The following is a 17,763-nucleotide window of genomic DNA, read 5'->3' as shown; positions in this document are numbered from 1 at the left end:
GTAGCATGCAAACAATATGTGAAAGATGACTATTCTCTTCTAAGATATAATATGCAGAGAGAGACATGAGTTCTGAATTGTGATTTCGTTGATATAACCAGCTGAGCCTGGTGGACCCAACACAGCTCAAAATTAATTTCAAAATTAAATTTTGATTTAGGCTCAACTCAGTTCAAGTCGAACCGAGTTTGAACTCGAGCCGAATATAACCTGAATCAAGCAGGACCGAGCCCTTTTATGTTAAGCTGTAACGCCCCCGCCCGGCACGGACACGTGCACGCCCACGCGCCCACACGGCACGCGCGGCGCACGCGACAGGTCAGGCGGGGCCCGTCACGCACAGATACACTCCTGTGCACATACAATCATGACATCATCAAATAACACCTGCTAACATATCCATGATCACATAATCCATCACCAAATAAATCATACTCTTAACCAAATAAACCTGTTAACATATGAATATCAAAATACACAATAATACACACTAGACCGCTACATAATCTGGCAGGACCCACATAGGCCACAACAAACCATCAAGATACAACTAAACAACTGATACAAGAGTACACTATGATTCGGCCTGTATTATACAAATCATCGTCTAATACAAAAGAGTACAAATATCAAATACTGGTACAACTCAATTTCTATATAAACTATCATCTATGCCATCTCGCATCTATAGCTCATCTCATCATCACTCTAAAATATCTTCTCAAGTCGCTATCACGTACCACATATCTGAGGGGTTAGAAAAGAAATAAAGAGAGTCATGAGCAAAAGGCTCAGTGAATAGACCTTACCCCGAATCAGTGATGCCAAACAGAGAGTAAATCATGTACTGGATAATATGAATCAGAAAGAATATCATGTCATGAATGAGTATATGAATGTATCCTCAATAATATATAAATGAAAAGTAGATAACACGTCATAACTGATAAAAGTATATAATCCTCGACCATGAGTAAACAAATCTCCATGTCATCTATCATCATAACTCTCTCTCAAATATGACATATGATGCATGCCGATCATGACTATGCTATGATATCAAATGCAACCATATATGATGCATATTGACCACTCGATAATCAGGTAACCGAATGATAATGAAATCATATGCATTTCTCAACATCACGATCATCACCGACATCTTGGTATAATATCATCATACTAGACCACTGTGCACAGTCAACACCCGGTACCCGGTCTCAACATCATGCCCGAAGGCTTAGAGCATACTCTGCCATCCGTAAGGAGTATCTCAAATATAACCATACCCTGCCATCCGCTAGGGTATCAACATCCATCCAGACCGGGCACCCTTCTAGCTGATAGAAATCTCGTGAGGATAACTCGCCACATATGCCCTGGCGAACGGCATGTGTCCGAATGTCTGCTGCGCACACAGACTAACGACCTCGGACGTAAGGCCAATAGGATCGCGACCATGTCGAGCGATCAATCATCCACCAAGCGCGTCCTAACCCTCGCGCCCACTCGGGTATCCTCACGCTTTCTATCAACTATCCTATCAATCACATTTCATGCTTTCCTTTTTAAATGACAAATTATATGCATATATCCAGTACAATAACAAGTCAATGCATAACCGGAATTTAGGTGGAATAGGAATCAAGAACAAAATGATGTAATGCAAACTCCAACCATGTATCTAACACATGCATACTCATGCTAATCTACCACATGCATACTCATGATAGAAATCATCCCGACATAAAATCATAACAGCATAATCATCTCCAATCATCTCTATATATCACCAATGTACTCATATCTCAGATCAGTCTAATTAAATGCATGATAAAATATGCTTGACTGAAATCATCTCTATATAAAGTCATATAATCATACTGGAGGCCAAAACATGCATGTACATAATATACAATATATCCTAATTTGAGAAAGGGATCTAGGGGATAAGACTACTCACACTGATCAGAAGATACAAACCACGTATCCCTTACATCCGTCCATCAACCGTGTGACACTTCTCGCTAGCAAGGACAACGGGGTCTCAAATAAGGGGTTCGGGATCTGAAAATATTGAAGTAACATAAAGTTAGTTGTTTATCCCATTATAATCCGTTCGAGTAAAATATGATGATTTATTAGATTTTAGAATTTCTACTTAATTTTATAATTGGCTAGATTTTTATTATAAATAAAATATAAATATAGATAAAAGCCTAATTATAATTAAATTATATCTTGATTAATTGGGGATTATGTAGTCATTATCTTATTTGTTACAAACTAATAATGTATAACAAATTAATAGAATTACTAAAAATGTAGATCATAAGAATATTAGAATATAAATCTAATAATTATAATTTACAAATCTATCTATTAATCTAATAGATATGTAAATAAATAAATAAATATAAGTATTACATATATTTATACCTAATTAATCATTAATGATAAAAATTATCATTAATAAAATTATATTGAAGGATATATAATATTATTAACATAGTTCATGTCTAAATAATCTATTTACATTAATTAAGAAGAAAAATACCTAAATAAATAACCTAAATAAACTAATTAATTAATAAATTAAACACATCTGCCATCAGTGCTGGGCTCGGCCCAGCACTGTCTGCTACAGTGCTGGGCCGAGCCCAACACTGTGCAGAAAGAAAGAGAAGGAGCTGAGGAAGAAGGAGAAAAAGAAAGAAAGAAAGAAGGAAAGAAAGAAGAAGAAGAAGAAGAGGAAGAAGAAGAAGAAGAAGAAGAACAGAAGAGAAAGAGAAGAAAGAGGGGAGGTGAGGGAGGCGGTTGCGGACCCGGGCCGGCGGGGAGGGCACCGGCCGCTGCTGGCCAGCCAGCGGCCGGCCTCTCGCCGGTGGCTCGGCTCCGACAAGCCCACCCTCGGGCAAGAGAGAGAGAGAGAGAGAGAGAAGAGAGAGAGAGAGAGCTCACCGGCGCTCGTGGAGGTGGCGACGGCGACGACCGGCCTCGGCGAGAGAGAGAGAGAGAGATATAGAGAGAGAGCCTCGAGAGAGAGAGAGAGATAGAGAGAGATTTAAAGAGAGAGAGAGGGAAGGCGGTGGAGGAGGAGTAGTGGCGGCGCCGGGGCCCGCCGGGGCCCACCGCGGCCAGCTGGCCGCAGGCGCGTGGCGCCCCACCAAGCTGCATGAGCAGCTGGCATGGGCACGAGGCCGGCCACAGTGTGGCCGGTCGCGTCGTGCCCATGAAATTATTATTATTATTATTATTTTTTTTTTTTTTTTTTTTTTTTTGGGGATTGGGTTGTTACATAATATATATATATATATATATATATATATAATATATATATATAAAGCCAAGTCTGAGTGAACCATCTTTGCCTTAGACTTGGCTCAAAATATTATTTACGCTTGGCTCAAATGGGCTCGAGCCGAGTCGGAGCTTGTTTATTTTGCCATCCCTATTAGAAACGATTAAAGCATATAGTAATGTTTAATAATATATGTCAATGGGTTTTCTAAATAATAATAATGATGATAATATAGGTCAATAGATTCTCCTTAATGGTTCACATGATATATTACTAATAAGGACAATTGACTCCTAAAATGTATTTCCTTTATATCATGGATGGTCGAATTGGCAGTGTATTGGCACGTGGTATGAGGGAGTGTCGCCTAGTACCTCTCCTAATAACTTCGACGTTTGCCATCGACCTCATCGTAGAGCAACTTGTCACCAATCATCTTTGTCGTCGCCGATTAACTTTTGTCGTTGCCATCACATGAGCTCGCATCGAGTGCCCTAGCTCGATAGAGGAGGAAGAAAGATCAAGAGAGAGAAAGGGTTATTAGTTAAAAACTTAAATTGCATAGCCCTAACAGGAGGAAAGAGGAAGAAAGATCGAGAGAGAGAGAGAGAGAGCTCGGGTGATAGCGAACGATGATCGGCGACAGTGACGGTGAGGACAAAGGTGAGTATTCCTTACTTTTTTTCTCTCCTTTTACGGGATAGCCAATAAGTGCTGCGGCATATGCCTCGCGGTGGTCAGCCATCATTGCTTTATATACCCCATAAAAAAACATATAGCCCTCTAAATTTTTTTTACACTTTTATGTATCCCATAAGTTGAAATCTTAATATCTTGACAGATAAAATGACATAAATACCCTTAACTAAAATAAAATATACAAACAAGAACAAGGCTACGAAAATTTTTATAATTAAAGTAATGGGGTTTTAATGGTCAAATAGGTTCGAAAGGTATTCATGTAAAGAAAAAGAAAATGTAAGGAAAATAAGTTTTTGAGAAACTTCAGGGCATACATGAAAAGAAGACACCTTCGAAAATCAAAGATAAGGAATGAAATCGTTGTTTAACTTTTATTACAATAATATAACCAAACATACCAGAAGACTTCTTAAACAAGAAGATCGACTTCATCTACCAAAAGAAAAAGAAAAAGTATATATATTCCACCTTCGTTTTCTTTTCTTCTTTTTATCTTTTCTTTTTTTCATTTTTGTGGCAGTTTGATCTTTTGGCTACAGTGATTGATAATGATGGTATTATTGTCATTTACTAATTGAGTCACATTGTGATTCAATTCCATTGGAATATACGAATTCCAATGGAATATACAAATCATTCCCAGAAGATTTTTATATAGGGAAATTTGCATTTAATACCCTTCATTTTAACATATTTATAATTTAGATCCTCCACTTTTACTATTTGTAAATTAGATTTATACTAACATCATTTCGGGAGATAGCATAAAAAATAAATATTTCATCAACTATAATTTTTATTTTAAATAACTAAATTGCCCTTTCTCCTCCTCCTTTTCCTCTTCTTTTTCTTCCTTTTCTCTCTTTTCGAGCACAATGATATTGCTTCCTTTTTGCGAAAAGAATTCAAGGAGTAAATGGTTTTGGCTTTTTTTTTAATTATCTTGCCATATTAATATATAAGTTGGTACATTTGAATAAATCTAGAAAGATAATATTTTTTTTTTGGAATTAGAATTTGTATTAAGATTAAGTAGCCTCCATTCTTACAGTGCAGTGCCCAAAATCTGTGGTCGAAATATCCACAGCTATCCCGATGGGCTGCCCAATCAACCATCCTATTGTCTCCTTTCGCAATACGTTGTAGTAGCTCCATGTACTCTGCAGCTATATTCCTCACCCTCCAAGGACTAAGTCCTTCTCCCTTGATAACTCTGACCAGACTAGCACCCAAGAAATATAGAATTGGTTACAACTATTCGCTCCTTCTTTATAGCAATTAATCATAAGCTGGTATTAGGGATAATATCTCAATTTGATAGTTGAGTATTATGTGTTTTGTTGTTAACATTTCCCCTCAAGCTCAAAGGGGTGCCAACAACCATGAGCTTGCTTCTCAAAAACAGAAATCTGATTGAAGATAAGCCTTTGGTAAAGATATAGGCAAATTGGTTTTTTATTGAGATATAACAAGTTTGAATCTCCTTGTTAAGAATTTTCTCTCGAATAAACTGATAATCTATTTCAATGTGTGTTTGTTCTCCCATGAAACACTACACTTGAAGCTAGAACTATAACGCTCTCGTCCGGCACAGGCACGTACACACCTACGCGTCCACACAATACGCGCAGCGCACGTTACAAGGTAGGCAGGGCTCAGCACGCACAAATACACCTATGATCACACATAATTTATTACCAAATAAATTATACTATTAATCTAAATAAATCTGTTAACATATGAATATCGAAGTCTATAATAATATACACTAGACCACAAAATAAATCATGACATTATCAAGATAAACCTATAACATATCAATATTTAAATTCACAATAATTATACTAGACAGCTACATAATCTAGTAGGGCCCACACAGGTCATGACAAACTATCAACATACAACTTAAAATCACTAACACACAAATACACTACAATCCGACCCATATTATACAATTCATTGTCTATAGAATGGATTACAAATATTAAATAATGGTACAACTCAATATTTAGATAAAATATCTTCTACACCATCTCACGTCTATAGCTCACATCATCTTTGCTCTGAAAATCTTCTCAGGATATCTCAAGTCGCTTTCATGTACTATAATATCTAGAGGGTTAGAAAAAAAATAGAGTCATGAGCAAAAGGCTTAGTGAATAGACCTTACCCCGAATTAGTGATGCCAAACTGAGAGTAAATCATATATTGAATAATATGAAATAGAAATAGCATCATGTTATGAATGAGTATATGAATGTGTCCTCAATAATATATAAATAAAAGATAGATATTATGTCGTAACTGATAAAAATATATAATTCTTGATAATGTATAAACAAATTTCCATGTCATACCATCATTATAATTCTCTCAATATGACACATATGATATATGCCGACAATAACCATGTTATGATATCAAGTACAATCACATATGATGCATGATGACCACTCAATAATCAACTATAATGACCACTCAATAATCAAATATATCAGGTGATAATAAAATCATATGTATTTCTCAACATCATGATCATCACTAACATCTTGGTATAATATTATCATACTATACCACTATGCACAGTCAACACCTAGTACTCGATCTCAACATCTTACTCATAGGCTCAAAGCATAGCTTGTCATACACTAAGGATATCTTAGTCATAGTCATACCATATCATACATTAAGGATATCTCAATTATAATCATACCTTGCTATACACTAAGGGTATATCAAAATCCATCCAGATCAGGTACCCCACCAGTTAATAAAAATCACATGAGGGTAACTTGCCACACGCATGCCCTAGTAAACGGAAGGCATCCAATTGTCTGTGTGCATAGACTCAACTGACCTTGAACATGGGCCATGAGATATCGCATATCAGTGACCATAATAATTACTCCAAGCACCATTAACCCTAGAGCCTACTCAGGTACCCTCATGCTTTTTCTATTAACTTTCCTATCGATAAGATTTATGCATTTTCTTCTATATGATAGATCATGTGCATATATGTAGTATTATAACAAGTCATGTATATTAGGAATTTAGGTGGTAAGAAAGTCAAGAGGAAAATAATGCAATACAGTCTTCAACCATATATCTAACATATGTATATCCTTGCTAGTCTATCACATACATACTCATGCTAGAGATTATCTCGATATAAAGTTATAATAGTATAATCATCTTCAATTATCTCTATATGTCATCAGCATACTCATATCCTAAATTAGTCTAATCAAATGCATGATAAAATATGCTCGACTAAAATCATCTCTAAATAAGGTCATATAATTATGCTGAAGGCCAAAACACACATATACATAAGTATATAATAAATCCTAATTTGAGAAAGATATGTAGAGAATAAGACTACTCACCATCTATCTGATTAGAAGGTCAAACACACATATCCCTCACGTTCATCAATCAACTGTCACTCATTGCTAGTAAAGTCCCAAGGTTTTAAATAAAGGGTTTCGGATCTGGAAATATTTAAATAGTATGATTTTAGCCGCTTATCCAATTAGAATTCGTTCGTGTAAAATATACTAATTTATTAAATTTTATTAAATCACTGAATATATATATATATATATATATATATATATATATATATATATTATATATATATATATATATATATAATTATGATAACCTTATTCTAATTATATATTAGGTATAAATAATTAATCTCTTTTTATATAAAATCATTAAAAAATCAGATATAAAACAATATAATTAAAAATACGTGTACATAAAGTAACTAAGTATGGTTCAATTATTTGCCGATGACTATTTTTACTTAACTAGTCACTACTTATACATAAAATAATTATTATCTGTTTATATAAAAATAATTATCATAGCTTAGTATTTTATTTATAGAAAATAATATATATAACAATAAGGTGTTAGAAATGTATATATATATATATATATATATGTGTGTGTGAACATTAAAGATACTTATATAATTTGATTATTTTTAATAAAACTAAATATATTAATCTAATAATGATAATTAAGCTATAAATATCAAAATACTTATAATTATAATTAATTGTATTTGTTCTACTTATGGTTACTAATAATTATATTACTGAGTATATATACATCCTTAAACTAATTAATTGTTCATTTAAATTTAACGTGTTAATTAATTTTTCATTTAAATTTAACATAAATAAAATAAATAATTTAAAAGAAAGATAGAGAGTCCCTCTCTATTGCAATGCTGGGCCGAAAGCAGCAATGTCACTGCTATAGTGCTGGGCTCGGCCTAGCACTATAGCTAGCTGGAAAGAGAGAGAGAGAGAGAGGAGAACGAAGAGAGAAGGGAGGAAAGAAGCAGGAGAAGAAAGGAGAGGAGAAGAAGAGAAAGGAAGCTCATCAGTGCTTGGTGGAGGTGGTGGCGATGGATTCCAGCGGCGGCACATCCATGAGAGAGAGAGAGAGAGTAAGGGAGAGAAAGAATGAGAGAGAGAGAGGGAGAGATTTAGAGAGAGAAGGCAGTGGGGTTGTTGGCGGTGGCTGCGGCGGCGGCGAGGCTCGCCGAGCTAGCTCGCTTGGCCAGGTTGGCCGGGCTAGGGGCTGGGGGCACGTGGCACCCTCAGCACATGCCAGCCTTGTTTGCATGGCACGCTTGTGCCATGCAACCAATAAGGTTTTTTCTTCGTTTTGTTTCTCTTTCTTTTTTTTCTTAATTTAATTTAATAATTAACTTATATTATTATTATTATTATTATTATTATTATTATTATTATTATTATTATTATTATTTTGGGTTATTACAAGGACAAGAGCACTTATGTTGTCACACCAGATAATGGGAATGACAAGAAGAGGTATATGTAGCTCTTTAAACAATATTTGCAGCTAATAAAATTTAGCAATAGATGGTTGTAGATATATACTTTGCCTCTGTATTAGATTTGGAAGCAACTAGTTATTTCTTTAGTTGCTAAGAAATTAAACAAAAGTCAAGAAATATATCATATCCACTAGTAGATCATCGATCAGTAAGGTCTCCCGCTTAATCAAAATCACAATAAGCATTAAGTAAGACTAAGATTGCTCTCTGTATAATGTAGAATAAAATTAATAGTACCTTTTTTTTGGACAGGCAAAGCAAGCTTGCCAGCAACAAAGTGAAATATGATTGGTGAGTAGAGAAACTAGCACAACTGGTTAACAGAGAAAGAAATCTCTAGTCGTCTGAGTGTACAATATTGAAGAGCTCCAACAATATGATGATACATTGTAGGATCTTGAAGCAACTTGTTATCTGTTTATGAGAATTTCTTTCTAGATGTGCATAGTGTAGCATATAGTTTAACAGCATACAGTTTAGCACCATCCATGCTAACACCATATAAGAGATTGACAATATACTTTAATTGGTTCAAATAAAGACTACTAGGGTCTCTATAAAGATGAATTCTAAGAAAATACGATAAAGCTCCAAGATCTCTAACGATAAACTCTGCTTTTAATTTATCAACCAAGCAATTGATAGCTCCCAAGGAATTCCCTGTTACAATGATATCATCCATGTAAATGAAGACAAAAATGTGAATTTGTGAACTTAAGAATTATGAAACATAAAGAGAGAGATGCCAAGTAAAGATACAATGAACTTCATTTCTAATAAAGCTTGCGATAGATGATTAAACCAAGCACGTGGTGCTTGTTTTAGCCCGTATAATAATTTTTGTAATTTGCAAACATAGTCTAAAAGTTTTTGATCTGTAAAGCCATGTGGTTGCTCCATATATATTTTTTCGTCGAGGTAATCATGCAAGAATGCATTAGAAATGTTTAATTCCTTCAAATGCCAATTAAATTGAGTTCCAAGAGCTTAAAGCAATCATACTATTGTAGGTTTTATAACATGACTGATTTATAGTCTACACAATTAATTTGATCAATGATAGTAACTAGGTGAGCTTTATATATCTCAATAGATCCATTGACCTTTTGTTTAGCTTGTATACCCATTTGTTGCAAACAATTTTTTGATTAACTAGCATGGGGTAGAGAGACCAAGTATCATTTGCAAGAAAAGCATAAAATTCTATCCCTGTATAGCATGCCAATTAGGAACTAAACAGCCACTAGATAATATGTAGGTTCTGATGGTAATTTATTCACACATAAGGTAACAAGTGAATGTTTAGTAGCAAACATTTTGAAATCAAAGAAAGACTTTGGTCTCAAAGAACCAATTCTAGACCTTGTCTGCTTTGGGTGTGTAGAAGGAATGGTAGTGATTTTCGGTGTTGGAGGAAGTGTGAGTTAGGAAAGATTAGTTTGATCTGAGTTGATTGATGCTAATGAGATCAATGGTGATCCAGGAGTGTGGGCAATATTTGAAGGAGATGACGGCGGAGTTGGTGGCATAGGAGGCACAGTACGGGTAGTATTGGATAATGGTGTGGGATCTTATGTGTCGAATGCTGTGATAGAAGAAGGCAATGAAGAATTAGGTAATTGATTTGAAGGAGATGAAACTAGTGAAATAGCGGGTGAACGCAAAAATGTACGTGATGCATGAGCATTCTTATCAAAAGAGCATTCTTATCAAACACGGCATACCTTGATACGTATACTCGACTAGAAGTTAGATCAAGACAATGATAACCTTTTTTATTAAAACCATATTCTAAGAAAATGTTTTGTTTACTATGAAATTCAAGCTTATGCTTGTTATAGTGATGTGAAAGTGGAAGACATGCTCATCCAAAAACACCGAATTTGGAGTAATCCTGATTAACATGAAAAAGTTTAGTATGGGATTAAAAAATTTGGAAAACTTTTGGGTAAAGGATTTATTAGGTACATTGTTGTGTTAAAGGCATCGACCCAAGAAAAAATTTGAGTGAATGGTTTTGGTTTTTTTTTTTTTTTTTTAAAGTTATCTTGCCAAACCAATGTGTTGATATATATAGAGTTAGTAAATTTGAATAAGTATACCAGAATAGCAATGGAGAAAGATAGGATTAGTTACAATTACCCCCCTCCTTTGAAGCAATAAACCACAAGCTAGTGTTAGGGATAATATCTCACTTCTGTGGTGGAGTATTATGTGATTTGTTGCTAAGTATTACAGCATAAGCCCTATCAAATCAAGCTCATAAAATAATTCTTTAGTGAAATTCCTCTCATCTGCACCATCTCTTTTACAAGAGAAATAAGAAAGGAAGCCAATAAACTATCTCATTCACGAAAACCATAAAACTTCAAGACAAAGACAATAGAAGATAGACAGATCAATTACTAACTTTCATCTCTTTGGAAGAGCGTGGCCAGCTAGATATCCACTACCGACGAGGATGTAACCTAGGAATTCATAGCTTGGATCTAGTTTTAGTATTTTGAGTTGAATATAGGTTGGATTGAGTTTGATTAAGTTGAGTTGAGTATATATATATTGGATATAACTAATTTGATAAGTATAACTTGGTTATATTTAGTTAGCTTAACTTAAGAATTTAGTTATATTTAGTTAAAAGATCTAAAAGTTTGACTTATAAATAGTATAAATATGGGGCGTAAACAATAAATATGTTAAAAAAAATTTAAGAGATAGGATGTGAAATGCAAATTTCCCTTTTAGCTAGAAATTCTTTAGTTAATTATGTTTTAGAAACAACTTGCATTTAAACAGGCTAGAGAAAAATAAGAAGTAAGCAAGATTAGTACAAGACAAATTAAAATGAATAAAGACTTCTTAACAAATTAATTTCTTATGATAACAAAATAGCTTTTTGGAGAGCCTTTCATATCTGCTCGAAAGGTCCTTCAACTGCTAGCAGAAACCCTTCCTATCTTTTTAGGCAAATGTTATATAAACCTATGTTAGGGATAAGCCAAAGAGAAATAGTGATATTAGTACAAAGAGTGGTGTAGTAAGATATCATATATTTGATTCAAAACATAGAAGGTGCGAGCATTTTTGCAGTTATATTTACGTATTTCTTAGGTATATTTAGGCATTTCGTACTTAAACATTAACAATAAAAAGAATAATAAATTGTGTAAAACTAAGTGTGAATTATGAATAACATAAGTATAATTGTAAATTCTATAAAAATATCTACAAATTATGTAAAATAACTATTAATTACAGCTAGAAAAATAAGGAAAATGAAAAGTGAGAGAGATACTACTGTATTCAATACTTTTTGAAGACTCATTTCTAACATCACTAATACCTAGTAGGAATTACTTCAAATAATATTAAATATTTACAAAAAATAGTAGACATGAGATTACCAAGATAAATACTTTTAAAATAGAGATAAATAAATGATTCTAGAAATTTGACAGGTAAGACATATCTTCTCATGTCTGATGATTTAGAAATGGTTCATACTTATATTTATGGAGCTTTATTACATAATTCAAAGTTATTGAACATTATAGTTTTACAAATTTTAAAACTATAATTATAATTCATAGTCTGTATTAATTAGTAAATATTTATTACTGCACATGTTTACAAACATCTATTATTGTGTTGTGTCTTCCTGATACAAAAAATGACATAATAGTATAATTTACTAAAAATTTATTATTTTAAATGCATAGCAGAACTCTTTGTCTTCAGTACTTAATGAGGACAAAGTTCGATTAGAATAAAAAAGAACTTGGCATCCAACAAAAACTTAAGGTAGGCCAGATAACAAAAATCAAAAATTAATTAAGTGTGTTTTTATACAAAATTCTCAAGTTAAAACTATAAAATGATTAAATGGTACAAACAAAAATTCGGAGAGACCCAAAATTTTGGCCTAACCACAGGATTGGAAATCGTAGATATTGTTGGCGGTAACAATCTGATTATAAAGAGTCACAAAAAATTAGATCAAAATATATTAAATAAACTTACAGATTACATAATATATCCTTAAGATCAATTCGCCCGCCACTATATCCGAACCGAGCCAGGTGGAGCGTGTGTGAGTTAAGTTACATAGTAACCTTTACCCACAAAATAAGTACCCCTTTTAGGGCCCAAAGTCCATAAGAAGTTTGTTACTTATATACCATACTAACATTTCTCAAATATCCAATATGGTACTAAACTCACTTTTATTTATTTTTCATTGCCATAATACCCACTTTAGAACCAATTTTCATTCACTTCTCTTCATGGATTTGACTAAGTAAATATTTGACAATAAAGTACTCTTTGAGCTAAATTAATTCTACTATTAAACCATCATTAATAATGTGTGGGCCTCACTAAAAACTTAGCTCAAAATTAATAAAAAATTCATGTCCAATACATGAAATTACCAACGGATATTAAACCGTAGGAAATCCTGGTCACAATTAAGAATATATCCTTGAACCATTTTGATTTCCAGAACGCATCAGAATTTTGGACCTAACTCACTAAGAAAAAGCATGTGAAATTCTAGAGTGGATGACAGTGAAAATCAACAGTTTTAACTTGAATATATTCGTTCAACACTTCAAAACCATAAGTCTATCAATTAATAGTCATTATTCCTCAAAACAGTTCCCTTTAGATATGTGAGCATCTCGTGGGAGTTACCAATTCATCCAGTTCGATATGGCAAAAGAAACAGACTGTGCTGCAGAAATTTGCTGCATCAGGACATTTGGCAATAAGGACACCCAGTCAAATGACCGGGAGACCATTTTCGTGCAAACAGAGCTGCAGAAGATCTGGCTTTGTGATGTATTTCAAGAAATTTATCAAAGCTCGTACCCAGGAAAAGCCTCCTTTGTTGAATGAAAATATCCCATGGAAGTATTTCGAACTTGAAAGCGAGAAGGGGGAAAAGAAAGAAAGAAAGAAAGAAAAAGATTCGTGACATCGACTAAAGTAGTATAAGATGCAATCTTATCCTATCGGAATATCTTCCTTCTACGCCTATAAGAAAGGAAGGCTTGAGAGATTAACAAACCTGAAGCAAAGACATCATCAACATTTGTTCTAAGAGAAACAATGGCTCAAAAATCTGGAGCTCGGAGAAACCACGTCAAGTTCGACGACGACGATAGCTTTGGGAGTCAGTGGAGTAGTAATTCGAGGAAAGAAAGAGCTCGCTTCCCTAATCTCCATATGATCTTCAAACAGAAGGAAGCATATAAGTACGAGCCAGAGCCGCCGGCAGGGAGTCGCGGCATCAAAGGTCTCGACACTGCCGACGATGACGAACAGATCGGAGATACCAAGAAAGAGGACGTGGACATGGAAGCCAGTGAGTTCATCAAGCGCAGGCACAAGATGTTGGACCTTCAGAAGCTCATGTCAATGAAGGCTGCAGCCTAAAAGCTGGATACATGCATGACTACAGTTAGTTAGCCAAAATTTGAGACCTAATATAAATAAGTCTCATGCTACTCTCTCTCACTTTTCTCCAGTAATATCTTTTATGTATCGAATATAAAGAAGTATGTGATATTGTATTGAGTTTATTAATGTTAAGCTCATTATCTATAGAAATAAAACTAGTTGCAAGTTTTGCAACCCGAGCAGTCTAGGCCTTGCTTATATTCCGTACTAGCTCTACTGGCTTCCATGCAAGTTGTTTAGCAGTCCTACTGAAAGCTCATATTACTTTTATCAGGAGAGGAGCTAGGATTTGGGTAACGATTAATCTTTTTAATATCTTTAGCAAGCCCAAATATTTTCAGCTATTATTTGACTCGCCTAGCGAGCGATATTATTTTAGATGTAGCTGCGAATATCAGCAGACAATTGGTAAGTTTTATTTTATATTTGCTACAGTTTAATAGTTGATTTGATCCTTTATGGGTTTTTGACGTAAAAACTTGCGTGTCCGTGGTAGTAGATCGGTATCTCGTTAATAAAATTAATGTTCAAAATGAAAGAAGTTAATTAGTAGAGCATAGTCTTGGTATTTCTAGATTGCCTACATCCTTGATTGCTGATCAGCCAAAGTGGGAAAACATCTTTATCCTATCTTTTCTCATAAGGTTATTATTTTTTGTGCAGCTTCAAGCCAAACGCTTGGTACGTACTAACAGAAAAGCAGCACTTTTTGATTCATTTAATACTTTGTTCGGTCTAAACTTCAAACCAAACGCATAACATTGTTTAGTAGTAGTTAGTTGGACAAATAATCTAACACTACGATTTGGATGGAAAGAATGAGAGAAAAGAAAGAGACAAAAGAGTTATAGAGAGAATATAGTTAAGAGAAGAGAAAGAGAAGTAAATTTACTCTATTTGGTTTAAGGAGAGAAAAGAAGAGGACTTAAAAAACGCCCCTCTCCAGAAGCAAGCCTCATCAAAACAACATGTCCAAACAACAGATAACTGTACATAGACCATCAAAGCCCTGATCAAGAAATCAACATCCTATCTCCAAAACAAGCACCCATAAAACGACTAGAACAAAGATTCACCAACAAAACAAAGCATACATAGGTTTTGCAGAACAAGTCACTAAGATAAATGGTAATCAAAACTATATTCGCTCCACATCTGTCCAGCTTCATCAATCTTCCTCCATAACTAGGATCTCCTTAGATCCTTGCCCTAGCTGATGGGCTTTCTTCACCTCCTCATCTCCTTGAATCTCTACCAAGTAAAGAAATAGCGTCATCATCTTATGAGAGAGAGCTTTGCTAGTTTGAGCACAATTATGAAAAATTCTATTTCTATTGTTCCTCTCCAACTATATACTATATACTCCATCAATAGGCACTTAACAAAATAATCCACCATCTTTTCTTATTTTTGTCCATTTTCATGTCCAACTAGAATTAATATGTTATAGACCAAATTTGGACTGATCCGGATATAAAAAAATTATAAAAATTTAAATGATGGTAGCGTCATTAAAAATAGGGTTCTAATGACTCTATTTAACGTCAATTAGATGTCTATATAAAAAGATATAATTAAAATAGTAGAGTAAGGTCTAAACGAAATAAAATGGTAAAATATTTGACGTTGCAGTGGTCTCCGAAGTGTGGTAGACGGCTAAGGGTGGGGGTGCATGACCATAAGGTATGGTGGCTCGTGGAGGTAACGATGGCTATGAGTTGGAAGTAGAATAAGGGTTTTTAATTTAGATCTACTCCTAGAAAAATAAACGGCTATAGTTAACTCATTTTTACTTTTAGATTATCTTACTCTTATTCCTAAGATAAACTCAAGATTAAAATAATTTTTCAATACTTAGATGCTTAAATTTTTGGATTCATATAAAAAGAAGTCTAGCCCTTCTATATATAGAGATCGGATATAATGAGTCTTATTCAAACTTAGCCCTAAAGGTTTATACGACTCAAACTAAGACTTATTTTAAAAGCTTAAATGACTTAATTCAATTTATCTTAGTAGCTTATATGACTTAATTGAACTTACCTTAAAAGCTTGCATAAGCATGAATCAATTGAAAAATAAATAGACTCAATGCATCTAGCTCAATGTCCTCATGATACAATATGATCTGACCCGATTTGTATCAATCTACCATGCTTTCGACCACCTTGTCCTCAAGGTGTCCATGGTGGTTTTCTATTCCTTTCATCGCTCTTGAACTGCATGTCCTTGACCTTTATATGGGTCTCGTCTATCACGAGGAGAAGTGCCCCATGGCAGGTTCTGCTCTAAGGCCTACTTATAGCTATAGTCTGCCCTAGCCACAGGTGACTCGAGCTAAATCCTAGCCACAATTAGTTCAAGCCAAGGTCTTAGTGTGTGCAATTTAGGCCATGGCTCAGGTGGGGGTGGTCCAAGGAAGATGTTGACGGTGGTGGCTTGGACCAAAAGTACCTAGATCGCTGCAAAAAAAAACTAGGTTTTTCAGACCTAGCCTCCACCACTGGTGGGGAAGACGACGTTTGGGCCATCGCGGCTGGCTGCTCTAGCGTCACTACGGCGGTGTTCAAGTTCTGTAATAGATGGGGGGCTTCCATCATGGTCAGAGGAGGGGTCGAGAACGTGATTTTGCCTGATTAGTTCCCTCCCTCTTGGCTTGGGTTTGCCTCGCTATGGGGGGGCTAGTTCCGGCGTAGCTAGCGGTGCTAGCGGCGCAGGGGGGGGAGGGGGGGGGCCGGGGGTAACGAGCTCATATAGGCTTGGAGAACCTTCTTGATACTTTTGAAATTCTTCTTCGATGATTCACTCAACGAGTCCACAAACTCTATCAATGTCTTTGCCCACACTAGAGGCTCGTCGCCAGTGGTTGCTAATGGTGCTGAGGAAACATCCATAGGGATGGAGATGGGCTCTTGGTCCTCCATGGCTGTGATCTCCCCTGAGTTAGTTCGGATCATGTTTTCACCATCATTCGAGGAATGTCGACTTTGATATTTGATACAAACTGGCTTGACCCGATTCAAATTAGTTTATAGATAGAAATTTCTACAAAACTTTAAAGAGAGTTTTTGGTATATCTGGTAATTGGATAGATACGAAATTTTGATAGGTTGTTTCATTAGAAAAGATCTTTCTATTGAATTACAGCTAGTGGAGGAGATGGTGGCTATGTGTTATAGGTAGAATTAGAGTTTCTAATTTAGATCTACTCCAAGTAAAATAAATGGCTATGATTAACTTATTTCTACTCCTAAATTATTTTACTCTTACTCCAAAAATAAATTCAAAATTAAAATAATTTCTCAATATTTGAATGCTTGAATTTTTGGATTCATAAACAAATAAACCCAGCCTCTTTATATATAGAAGTCGGATATAATGAGTTATACTCAGACTTAGCCCTAAATGCTTATACGAC

General features: G+C 34.8%; 1 long non-coding RNA gene across 1 annotated transcript; it reads right to left on the bottom strand.

The window, feature by feature from the left end:
- Positions 1-456: 456 nt before the first annotated feature.
- Positions 457-3,042, bottom strand: LOC140772447 (uncharacterized). Its single transcript, XR_012106296.1, has 3 exons — positions 2,962-3,042; positions 1,964-2,067; positions 457-747 (listed from the first exon to the last, which is right to left on the bottom strand). It is a non-coding gene; the product is annotated as an uncharacterized lncRNA (long non-coding RNA).
- Between the last annotated feature and the right edge of the window lie 14,721 nt (positions 3,043-17,763).

Source organism: Typha angustifolia, chromosome 12, assembly GCF_048772165.1.
Source record: "Typha angustifolia cultivar Huaian chromosome 12, ASM4877216v1, whole genome shotgun sequence".
NCBI lineage: Eukaryota > Viridiplantae > Streptophyta > Magnoliopsida > Poales > Typhaceae > Typha > Typha angustifolia.
Note: the sequence above shows the minus strand (reverse complement) of the source record. Positions and strands in the feature narration are given on the sequence as shown.